At 47.6% G+C, this 12,353-nt stretch overlaps 1 protein-coding gene across 2 annotated transcripts in view; it reads left to right on the forward strand.

The window, feature by feature from the left end:
* MAD1L1 (mitotic arrest deficient 1 like 1) overlaps positions 1-12,353 on the forward strand; it is a 368,629-nt gene that overhangs the window by 177,599 nt on the left and 178,677 nt on the right. The window lies entirely within an intron of this gene.

The following is a 12,353-nucleotide window of genomic DNA, read 5'->3' on the forward strand; positions in this document are numbered from 1 at the left end:
TGCTTCCATGTGTTTAGGTCATCTTTATTTTCTCTGAATAATGTATCATAAAGTTTTCTGGAGAGACAATTCGTAGGCTTTTTAAAAAAAATAATATCTTTCCCAAAATTTTATTTTCTATTCATGCCAAAAATACATAGAAATGTAATTGAACTTTGATTAGTGACTTTGATCCAGCAACATTGCTAAATTTACTTGTAATTTATTTGTAGGTTATATTGAATTTTTATTTTCACAATTGTGTCAACTAATAACTTTTAAGTTTTTCTTGATTCTTTTATACCTTTGTATATCATTGTATACCTTCTATGTTTTTTCTTGTCTTACTCCACTGCTGAAATGGGGGGGCTGGGGGCCGCTGGGGGGGGTCTGACAACCTGAAATTCTATACCCAGCAAAAATATTCTTCAAAAATAAAAATGAAATAAACACATTTTTCACATGAAGAAACATGGAAATAATTCCTCAGTATGAGATCTACACCAAAGGAAACGCTAAAGGGTGTTCTCAGGCAGAAGAAAGATGGCCCCGGTTGGATGCTTAGAGATGCAGGTGGTAATAAAGAATAATAAAAGGACTTCTTAAAATGTATAAATATAAATAAATACATAAAAACAGTATCTTTTCAAATGTTTAAGTGTGTTTGTATATAAAGTACTTTAAAACAACAGCCTATAAATGGAGCAAAATGTAAACAGAGTCAAGTGTTTTAAGGCTCTTGGATTGTCTAGAAGATAAGGAAGTACCAATTTTATTAGACTTTGATAGGTAAACGGTCTATCTTAAAATCGCCAATATAGCTACTAAAATATTACATAAAAGCATACATAGCTACTAAGATAATGAGGGGGAAATTGAAAGAAAAAAATCTTTATTCTATAAGATATAAAAGAAATTAAAGGAACGGAAACAAAAGGAAACTATCAAATGGTTAATTTAAATGCAAATGTATCATTAATTACATCAAATGCAACTAAGTTAAATATTTCAACTAAAAAAGATTTTCAGGCTGGATATAAATATAAAATCTATCTTTACCCTGTATGTAAGAGAAACATGTATAATAAAATAATGGAAAAATGCTTAAAATGAAAGGTAAAAAGGAAAAGGTGCCAATAATATAAAAAACAGAGGCTGATATATCCATATTAATATCACACAAAGGAGATTTAAAGATTAAAAGAATCCACTGAAATGAAGAATATTTCATAATAATAAAAGGCTAAAGTCACCAGGAAGGTAATTTTCAATTTATATGTGCCTAATAAAACAGCATCCAAAAACATACTGCAATAATTGACAAAATTTAAAAAGGAAATAGACAAACCCACAATCATAATGGGAAATTTCAATGCAACTCTCTCAGGAACTGAGAGGAAACTTCACTAAGGAAAATGTGAACAGTATGTTTAACAAATGATATATAGATATTTACAGAACACTGCACTCAACAACTACAGGAATACACATTATTTTCAAGTATGCATGGGCCATTTACAAAAATTGACTTTATATGGGATCATAAAACATGTCTTGGTAAATTTTAAAGGACTGATGTCATTCAGAGTTATAGTCCCCAAGCACAAGCAAATTAAGCTACAAACTACTAATAAGATATCCAGAAAAATCACCAAATGTTGAGAAATTAAGAACTCTATTTCTGAATAACCCATTAGTCAAAATAAAAATCACAATGGAAACTGATAAATATTCTGAACTGAACGATAAGGAAAATACAACACGTCAAAACGTAGGGTAGGCAATGAAATTTACAGCCTTAAACGCATATAATGGAAGAGAAGAAAGGATAAAAACCAATTAACTACATATACAACTCAAAAAGGTAGAACGATAACAACAAATTAAACTCAAAGAAGGAAATAATAGCATAAGACAAATTAATGCAACAGAATACATATCATAGAGAATCAATAAAGCCAAAAGTTGGTTCATTCAAATGACTTATAAAATTGATTAGCCATGGATGAGACAGATCAAGGAAAAGAATAACCAAATAACCAGATTGAAAAAGAAGACATAACTACGGGTCAGAAAAATTAAAAATATGAGGCAACAAACAACTTTGTACAAATAAATTTAAAAGTTTAGATAAAATGGATAGTCTTAAGGAAAAAAAACCCTGAACTTAACCTAATTAAATCAAGAAGAAAAAGAAAATATGAAATTTCAAACCTATTAAAGGAAATCACACCCCAAATTTAAAATCTTCCCACCAAGAAAACCCCAGGCCCAGATGTCTTCATTGACACATTCTACCAAATCTTTAAAGCAGAAATACTACCAATCTTACACAAAGCGTTACAGAAAAGAGCAAAAGAGAACTTTACAATATTTTGTAAGGGCAGGAAAACCATGATACCAAAACCTGATAAGGACATTATAAGAAATGAAAATTAATGCCAGACTCTCCAATAAACACAGATGCAGAATCCCTAATTAATTTATTGGCAAACCAAACAAAGCATTCCACACGAAGCATAATCCATAGACCAAGCTTGTTTATTCTGGGAATGTAGGTTTGGTTTAACATTTGAAAATCAATTAATTTAATTCAGATTAACAGAAGAAGAAAATGTTCATCTCAATATTTGCAGAAAAGACATTTGATTAAAACTCAATATCTATTCATGAAGAAAACAATAAAACAAAGCAAAACAAAAAACCTTCTTAGGAAATGAGGAATGGAGAGAACTTCTTTAGTTTGATAAAGACTTCCTGGCTATCCTGACACTTTGGGAGGCTCAGGCAGGAGGATTGCTTGAGCCTAGGAGTTTGAGGCTGCTATGAACTGTGTTGGGCCACTGCACTCCTGCCTGACAGAGTGAGACCCTGCATCTAAGAAAAAAAATCTTGCCATTTTATCAGTGTTTGCTTTATATGTTTTGAAGCCAAGTGTTGCATTCTTACAAGTTTAAAAGTCATAACATAGTTGTGATGAATTGAACCTTTTATTATTACATTTTAATCCTCTTTACCTTTGGTAAAACTTTTTGTCTTAAATTTTTTGTCTTATTGATACAACTACAGCTTTCTTTGGTTATTGTTTTTCAGTATATTTTACTTTGAATTTCTCTGTGATTTTGTTTTCTGTAAATACTCTGTAGCTGATATTTATTTTCCTTTATACAGTATAATTATTCTTGCCTTTTATTTGGAACATCTAGTCTGTTTATATTGTTTGTGCTGATCTACTGTAATTTCTGTCATCTTAATTCTTTCTGTGTTTTCCATTTTTTGCTGCTTTCCTCCTCTTTACTTACCTTTTTTTAAAATTTGTTGGCTTTTTTCTCTTGTGTTTTTTCCTTCTCCTTCTCTGTGTTTCTCTTCTTTTAGTGGTTTCCGTGTCTACTTACGTAGTGCGCAATTAATGATATCTCTACTCTACTCTGAAACAATTTAAGGCTGTGGACCTCCCTTGAATGTTTTTATTATATTTTGATTTTATCTTTTTTTCTGAATTCTGTCTTAAATTTTTATTTTTCTGATGGATAATGTATTCTTTGGGTAATACAATCTATATTACAGAATTGGAAAGTTATTAATATAAACAGAGTGTGCAGTAAGAAGGGCAGCTCCTTCCTCCCTCTCCTCTGCCCGACACCGACTCACCTGCCTGGAGGTAGCCATGTGCAGCCGCGTGTCCTGTTTGTTCTTCCAGACACGCTGTGTGCACATATGTGCATGCGTATCTCTTTTTACAAAAAGCTATCAGTGTCATTCTCTCTACGTACTATGTAATTTTCTTCTGCATGTCTTGTAGGTATTTAAATATTTCAGTATTTCTTGCAGCCCATTCCATATCAAAGTCGGTCACTGGTTTAGTACACATGCATCAGTTACTTTGCTCTTTATTCTTTCTTGTTTCTCAAATCTTCTCTCTGCTCATTCTCCTTCTGAAATGCATGCTCTATTCTTTTACCTAGGGAAGTGATTTTGGTGGTAAGCAATTGACTTTTATTTCCTCTGGCTCCGCTGGTTGTTCCTGGCAAGCTGAGTCTCCGCTTGCTGCTTGAGCCACCTGTCTCCCAGCCACGCTCAGGTCCACTGAGACTGTCTAGATGGGTCCCCTCCCTGCCCCCTCCCCACCCCACCCCCTCTCTTTGGAATATGTAGTGAGATATATAGAGGTTGGGTATTTTTTTTTAAATCAATTCTGAAAGATTCTCAACCACTATTTTCTCGATTATTGCTACTTTTTTTCTATAATTTTGCTTAGAAACCTGTCAGGCTTTCTCATTCTGCCCTGTGTGTCTCTCAACCTGTTGTTCATGTTTTCCATCTCTGCTTTTGTCCTTCCTGGTTTATTCTTTCGATTTATCTTTCAGTTTACTAAATCTCTCTTTAGCCACATCTAAGTTGTTTTATTTACTATATTCACATTTTTAGTCATTCTATTTTTAATTTGTTTAGCTTTATTTAGTTCATGTTTTATTTTTAATTTGCTTGTTATTTCTTATGGTATCTTGTGACTTACTAATAATTTAAATCCTTTTTTGCTCTAACCATGCATATTTATTTTCTATTCTGCTTTGTATTATCTTAGTACCTCAAAACTGTGGGGTTAATTCCCTTAATTCTTGTGTTTGCTGGTTCATTTTCATTTGTATTTTGTGAATTTTGACTATGAGCCTGTGCTCTCTAGAACTGTACCTTTGGTGTTTATTTGATGTGTAGTTGGAAGTTCTGCTTTTCTAGTTGGGGCTTGTGTTTGCTCCTGCTGCTTGCACGTGCGTGTGTCCAGTCTAGGACTGCTGTGTGCGAGGTTTTTGCCTGGGGTTTTCTAGCTCCCTGGTTTTATGGGTGTAGGCCTGTGGTTACAAATTCTCAGGGCTAGGCTTTTGTGGTTTCTTCCATCTACCCATAGTGAAAGCTGATATGTGTGTATCATTATCTGTGTGGCGTTCTGTTTGTTTTAATGTTCGCCCACTGTGGGTATTGGCTGTTTTGGTCCTGGCTCTCTGGTATGATGTGCCACCCTGTTCAGGTACCACATGTCAATGCTTGTCCCTCTGCATGGTGGGCCTTCCAGGCACCAGAGCCCAGCTCCCCAGGGAAGTTCCTGTTCCTGGCTCCAGGGCTGCTCTCTCCCTGGCCCTGGAGTTTCGATTAGTCAGTGTGATGGGGGTGCTCATTGCTGAGTCGGGGCAGAGTCTGCCTGGAGTCCTGCGGCAGTCATGCCCCTGGTGTATGCGAGGCCTGTGCTTTCAGACTCAGGGGTAGACGTCAGTCCTCACGGGGGTGGTAGAGGCTGGCATCATGTTGGTGTTGCCAGAAATGGCATGTAGCCTCCACCGTCCATCCGTCAGAGCTGGGCAGCTCCTTAGAGAGGAGGGTCTTCCGCTCCTGCACCAGACCTCTCTCGCAGCTGAGGAGCCGGTGGCTGAGGTTTGCTTCCAGTTTCCAGTAAGTGCCAGAAGGAGAGGGCCGAGTGGAGGTGACCCAGGATAGCCTTCCAGGCTGAGCCTGCCCAGGGTGTGTGTTTCTGTCTGTGATTGGGGCTTTGGGTCAGGTTCATCTCCCTGGGATCAGAGCCCCAAGGGGCTGGCTGGAGACAGATCGGAGAGAAAGTCCTTGACGTTGCCCGCTGTGCTGCCAGCCATGCAAGTGTGCGCAGCTCCACGGATGGACATGGCGTCTTTTCCCGTGTCCTCCCTCCTTTCTGGATCCTCTTCCTCCTGATGTCAGATATTCAGAGCACCTGTTGGGCAGTGTCCCCTGTTGGGGACAGAGCTGCTCGTGTCCCTGGCCGTCTGTGCCCTTGCCCTGTAGAGATTGGCTTTGGGCAAGGATGCAAAGAGGTGGGGCCAAGAGGTGCCGGGAACCTTTGAAGGTTTCCTTGCAGAGGTTGGATGTGAGCAGGGCTGTCCTTGAGATGATGGCAGGACAGGAGGGTGTGGCTGGAGCCACCGTGGGAACTTCCTCCGGGGCCTGGAGAGCAGGGAGCCCCGGCAGCCCATCCTGGGAAGTGCAGTTTGGGCCTCTTGGTGGAGGTTGCAGGCGAGGCGGAGACCCCTCACCTGGGATTTGGACATTTGGTGCCCTGGATTCCAGGTGGAGATGCGCTTCCAGGGCTGGCCGCGTGTTGGCTTTGTCATGGAGCCGCCCTCACAGGCGCTGCTGCCTCGCCACCACCCGTGCGCTCTGCTGGTCTCTTTTCTGGAGCTGCTGCCACATCAGTGAATACAAGTGCAGGAAAGTGAATTTTATTTTTTCAAAAACGTGGATAGTTTTTCAGAACACATCAGAAAGTTATTTCCTTTTTGCTTAGACCATTGTTGTCTCAAATGGTGAATGTTCCTTCTGTCTCTTGCGTATTTTTAAGTGGAGCTTGAAGTCCCCTGTTTCCCTTCCTTTGTCTCTGTGCCTCATAGCCCCTGGGCAGCCTCCTTCCTGGGGAGGACGCAAGTGGGGCAGGACAGGGGCTCCCCGTGCTTTTGGCTTGTTGGGTTCTCAGGGGCGACTTGGTCAGCCGTGTGCACGTCTCATGTGCCACTCCGTGCCGGCCACGTGCTGGCCTCTGGAAGCGAAGTTAACAGGAACTGTCTTAGAATCCACAGAAAGGTGAAGGAAGTGGCCGCCACGACCCTTGAGCCAGGTCTGGGGGTTTGCTGTGAGCACAAGGCCAGAGTCACCTGGGCAATAGAAGAGCAACTGCCAGCCTTGGTGCATTGGCATCTTGTTCTCGAGGTGTCCTCCTTCCAGCCCCCCAATTCTGGGGAGCAGTTCCGAGGTGGTTTGGCTGGCCGAGGCCACGCAGAGCATCCAGTCCCAGAAATGGTCGCTGACACCCTGACTGCAGAGGCTGGCCTGGGTTCCTCCTTTCATTCAGGCCCGCTGGTCAGGCACTCTGCCCCTCTACCCCTCTGCCCCGGGTGTCAGGACAGGCCTAAGAGCTTGTGGCAGCGTCTGAGGACCCGGCGCTCTGAGTCCTTTTCCCTCGGCTCTGTGCCTGGCAGAGTGTTGAAGATCAAATGAGGTAACATATGTGTAAGTGATTTGTGACATTAAAATGCTGTGCTGATGTGAATTCCCAATTAAAATTTGCCTTAGTGAATCATGATTCAAACAGTCAGTTGTCAGAAAGGAAAAAAACAACTTGTTTAGGGCCTGCAGGCCTATGAGAGGAGTGAGGGGCAGGCAGGGGAGGACGGAGCCTCTGGGTGGAGGTGCGAAGGCCCAGGGTGCCAGGCGGGCAGCAGGTGCAGGCCGAGCGCGTGGGTGCCAGTCTGTGCGGCTTCCCAACACTGTGGATGGGCTCAGCCTCGCACCCCGGCTATCAGGGACCATTCCATCGGTCCTTCCTGTCTGTAGGCAACGCTTTGCGTATATTAATGAATCCTGGTTAATCTCCTAAGCACCCTTTGGGGTAGTCATTGCCCCATTTCACACAAGAAGGGTGAGAGTTCAGAGAGTTTAGTTGCACAGCTGGTGTGGGGCAGAGTTAGGATTTGAACCCAGGTTTGTCTGACCCAAGTGGGTCTCCTAAGCGCTTATCATCCATTGGGTTAGTGTGTGTATGTTCTCGATGGAACCCATGGACGCTGGAGTCAGGAGCACCTCTGCACTGTCCCTGCTAGTTTGGGAAATGGCCAGCCAGGGTCAAGGGCCCATACCTCGCCTGAGGACCTAGCCAGGGGCAGACCGAGGCCTCTGGCCTCCGGCGTCTTCCTCCTGCCAGAGCAGGCGCCTGGCCGTGGCCTACCTTCCTGTGAAGACCCTGCAGACCCCTGTGAGCAGTGAGTGGGATCTCAGGAAAGAACGGGCAGAGGGTTCTGGGGAAGGTCAGCCGACGGAGAAGGTGCTGCTGCCAGAGAGCAGAACAGAGCCTGCATCTCGGATTTCCGCTCGAATTCTTTTAAGTTTCTTTTGGTGACTCCATGTGATGGGAGAGAATTGGAACAGGGCTTCGCTGCTACTTATGATCATAAATTTCCTTTCTTAAAAAAAGTTATGGAGTGACTAAGAGTTGAGTGGAAGTAGCTGAGCTGCAGGGAGAGGCTGTGGGGGCGGAGGATCTGGGAAGAGATGCCCACAGAGAATGTTCCCCGTGCTGGGGCCCCATGGAGCCCTTTCAGAATGGGCCTCAGGCTTGAGTGGGCGGGAGGAGAGTGAATCAGGCCCCGTGGCTCTGGCTGTGGGGGCCTGAGATGAATGGCGGCCTCTGCCTCCCAGGGCAGGGAAGGCTCTGTGGCCGTGAGGTGGGCTCGTGGGTACCTGCCAGGTGCCTGCCGCTCCGGGCGGGGCCTTGGTGGGAGGCTTCCTGCCTCTGTGGTGCCATGTGGCTTCTCCCTGTCCTGCTTGTGCTCTTGTCGTCTTCCCCGAGCAGGTGCAGTTGCAGAAGAAGAAAAAACAGTGGGAACGGTGGTGAGGACGGTGATGCTGATGGCGGCAGGTGACAGTGATTAAGCACTAGTGCGTGCCAGGCTCTGTGTCCTGGCTTTCTGTGCAGTGCTGTAAGCATGAGCTTCATGGCGACCCTGCACGTTTGCCCTCTCCACTTGGGGAGGCTGGGGGGGCCACACAGCTCGTTCATGTTGGCCAGGATTTGGGCCCCACAGGTCTCTGTGATCTGGGAGCTGGCTGTGGGGCTGCTTGCGGGGGCTTCTGGGCTGTTCCCTCCATCCGCATTCCCCGCTGACATGGCTCCTCTGGTGCGCCTAGCCTCTGAGCGCCTGGCAGGTGCTCTCTCTGGCCACTGCCTGCCCAGGCTGGGGCTCTGGCTTCCATCCTCCGCTCACTGCCCCCCTGCTCTGCCCCTTCCCCAGCCAGGGCCTGAGGCTTGTGCTCTGCTCCCCTGCAGGAGGGCAGGCTTTTCCTCTGGGGGCTGGGGCCCAGCTGTTCCAGCCCCCTCTACCCAGGTGGTCTTGGCCCTGTGTGGGGAGTGTCTTTTTCCGTCCCTGTGTGATTCTTCAGCCTATTGAGGGTTTATACTTGGTAGCTCAGTTGAGGACAGGCTGATTAGGGCATGAGTGTAATTATCTTCACTGCTGTCCCGCTGGGGCCTCGGGGTGCCTGCTCACTCTGGGCCCTGTGGTGGAAGGCCTGCCCACCCAGGATGCAGGCCCGGCCTCTGCATCTTCCCCCATGGTCTGCTCTGAGTCTGCCACGCTATGGTTGCCTGTGCCACTCGGCATCTCTCCAGCACCCAGGGCTGCAGGCTGGTCCTTGGGTCATCTCCCCAGAGCCTGGATGGGTACTGGCCAGGCTCACACCCAGGTGTAGTGAAGTAGCAGGCATGAACAAAAGGCAGACAGACGAGGCAGGTCTCCAGGGCTTCCAGAGGGCTCCGCGTCAGCAGTGCTGCCTGTCTGTGCCTGCTGCCTGTGGGTGAGCAGGCGTGCTCAGGGCTCGGCCAGGTGAAGACTGATGACATGCACACACGTACGTGCTCACGCTCTCAGCAGAGAAGCTGTGTTCTGCCTCAGCTCTGTCACCTGCTTGGGACTTTCTCACCTTCCTGGTAGTTTTACAGCATCCATCTCCCCTCCTGCAGCTTTACATATTCACCTAGAGCCGTAGGATTATAGAGTCCCATGAGTCTTTGGGACAGGATGGAGCGTCTGGCTCTCCCTCTGTCCTGGCATCCTTATCAACCAACCCTGAGTGCTTGGGGTTGGACTCTTGGCTTCTCGTTCCAGCTAGTGGACCTCCACCCTTCCCAGCTTCATCGGGTTGAACCCCTGTGTGCAGGTTGGTGGCCTGGGGACTGGAAGTGATGGGCCCACTGTGCGCTGGTCCACAGGATGTATTCAGACCCTCTCAGCAAAGCTCCTGCCTGGCCCCAGCCGGGAAGCACCGCCACAGGGGCACAGCTGCCCCAAGCAGACGCATGGTCCCTGTGCCAGCCCAGCTGTCTACAGAGCCCTTTCTTGTACACTGTGTGGTCGATCTCCTTGGGGCCTCCCTGGAGTAGGGCTGCTAAATATTACCCTTGATTTGAGGTTTGGAGTTGAAGCTTGGATTGTCCTTGCACACATGGCTCTCACGTCGTGACCCGGCGCCTTACCCCACATGCTTCCGTGTCAGCGCTGGCAGAACTGTCAGGGCGGACCCTCCCATCTTCCTCCTGGTAATACTGAGGCTGGCTTTGGTGAGGGTGGGACGGGGACTAGCCACTGCTTTATGCTTGGTGGCTGACACAGGGCTGGGACTGGCCCCGGCTCTTCCTGCCGCTTTTCTGGGTGAACAGCCCTGTCAGGCTGGCTTACCGCAGCCCGGGGTGGGCCCTCCACCGCTGTGGCCCAGCTTCACCCAAAGGCACTGAGACCCCTCAAGTCCTCCGTTATCTCAGTTGCCGTTAGTTACGTGACAATCACATTTCCTTGCTTACAGACAGGACTTCTCTGCACCCAGGCAGAAGCACTCAGTGGGAAATACCGCTTTGTTCTGTGCTCGAGCAAGGCTCGAAGGCCTCTGTCATCACAGCCTGGGTGCCTGTTTGTTCAACGATTTATCGCTGCGTTCGCTCAAGTGGAAACAAAACAAAGTTTACCACAAGTGGAATCAGTCATTAAAAAGTCATTATCAAATCAAACCACACTTCTTGCTCTGCTACTTACTAATGACAAAACAATTTCTTGAGAAACTACAAACAAAAAACTTTTTCTACTTTTCTTCGCGGCCAGCCATTGCCCGCCCGCCGTACTAGGAGAGGACGGTGGGGATTTATTGGTCAATAAAGGAGACGATTACAGCTTGTTTATGAAAGGAAGTCCCCCGCCCTGCCTTGCGTGGCATCGACGCTCGGGTAATGATAAGTCTGGTAACCAGCTCGGGACGATAAAAGTCAATTGGAAGATATAGGATTTCAATAAAATTATGACACTCGATAAACCTTCCTGTGGAAACAAATTTTCCACAGATACATGATCATTTCCAGTTGGATTTGTAACTTTAATTTCTCACTTATTGAATTTTTTGTCATCAACTAATTACGATGTCCATACCGGGTGATGACTATGCCCCAGCTGGGGAGAAAACACAATGGCTGTGGCCACGCCAGCCCCAGGGGCTCCCCAGGCTCACGGGAGGGGAGGCAGCAGGTCTCCTAGGCCCATTCTCACCTGCAAAGGAGGGCCTGGGAGGGGCGCATGGGTGGCATCAGTGCTGGGGGACAGGGCTGTTGGGTTGGTCTCTCCCGGGGGCCTCAGCTCCTGGAAGTGCAAACCGAGAGTGCCATGTGGAAAGCGACCTGGCGGTCTGGTGAACAGGTCTCTCTCGGGGCCAGGAATTCGCTCTTTCAGCCAGCGCAGTGTGAGCAGTCCCTTCAGCTCACCCACAGCTCCCCGTGAGGGGGCACACTGGCTGGGGACAGTAGTGCCAGGGCTGGACTGGTCTTTTCCTGGCTCCTTCCCCAGAATGTGTGTGCCAGTGGACACGTGGAGACTGTCGCTGGCCATCGTTTGCCAACATTAATGAGATTCTAGCTGTCATGATGTGAGCACTGGTTGTTTACGGGACACCACGCTGGCGCTTTGCCTGTGGCAGAGTTATCGTCACAGCTGTCCACTACCCCTCTTATTAGCCACAGCACTGAGACTTGGGGGTTGGGTCGCTGACTTCGGGGCAGCACTGGGCCTTGAGCCTGGGTCTTTCAGAAACCCATCCTCTTCTTCCTGGGCTCTGTTGCCCCCGTCTCTTACCCCAGCCCCCCAAGAGTAGGGCAGAACCCCGGGCAGAGGCTACTGAGCACATCCACAGACTCTCAGGTCTGCCCAGACCAGCCGAATCTGAGCCTGCCTGGTTCAAGGCCCCGGGCGCTCGTGTCTCATGGAGATCTGAGAAGCTGCTCTCTAGCAAACCTGGGCTTCTGAAGGAGGACTGGACTTCCTCTGCTTGTGCAGCCCACTGTGAACCTCAACAGATGACAGCAGGTAGGAGGTCCCAGCCTGGGCCTGGAATCTGCTGGGGACCAGGTCTCCTCCGTCCACAGCTGGGAACCCCTTTGGGGGCCGTCAGAGCAGCGCAGTTCCTGAGCCCAAGGGCATCCTTGGTCTCCAGAGGCCTGTCCTCTCCCTCTAGGACCAGGCAACGGATCCCTTGAGCATCCTAGGAAGGAGTCTGTTCCACCCCTGGCTCAGGAAGGGGCCACTCGTCTCTCCCAGGGCCCAACTTGCTGGTTCACACTGTCAGCCTTAATCAGCATTTCTAACAGGACATGCTGAGAAGTAATTTCTGTTGTGGTCTAAGAATTAGTCCTGACACTGTGTGATCAGTCTGTCATCTCAGGAAACCTGTGCTGCTGCTTCATGTGACCCCCGACTTTTGCCCGAGAAAGTACAAAAGAGTGCTGGGCGTCGCTGGCGGCATGGTGACATGCTCGTAGCCTCAAG

The sequence above is a fragment of the Eulemur rufifrons genome, chromosome 14 (genome assembly GCF_041146395.1).
Source record: "Eulemur rufifrons isolate Redbay chromosome 14, OSU_ERuf_1, whole genome shotgun sequence".
NCBI lineage: Eukaryota > Metazoa > Chordata > Mammalia > Primates > Lemuridae > Eulemur > Eulemur rufifrons.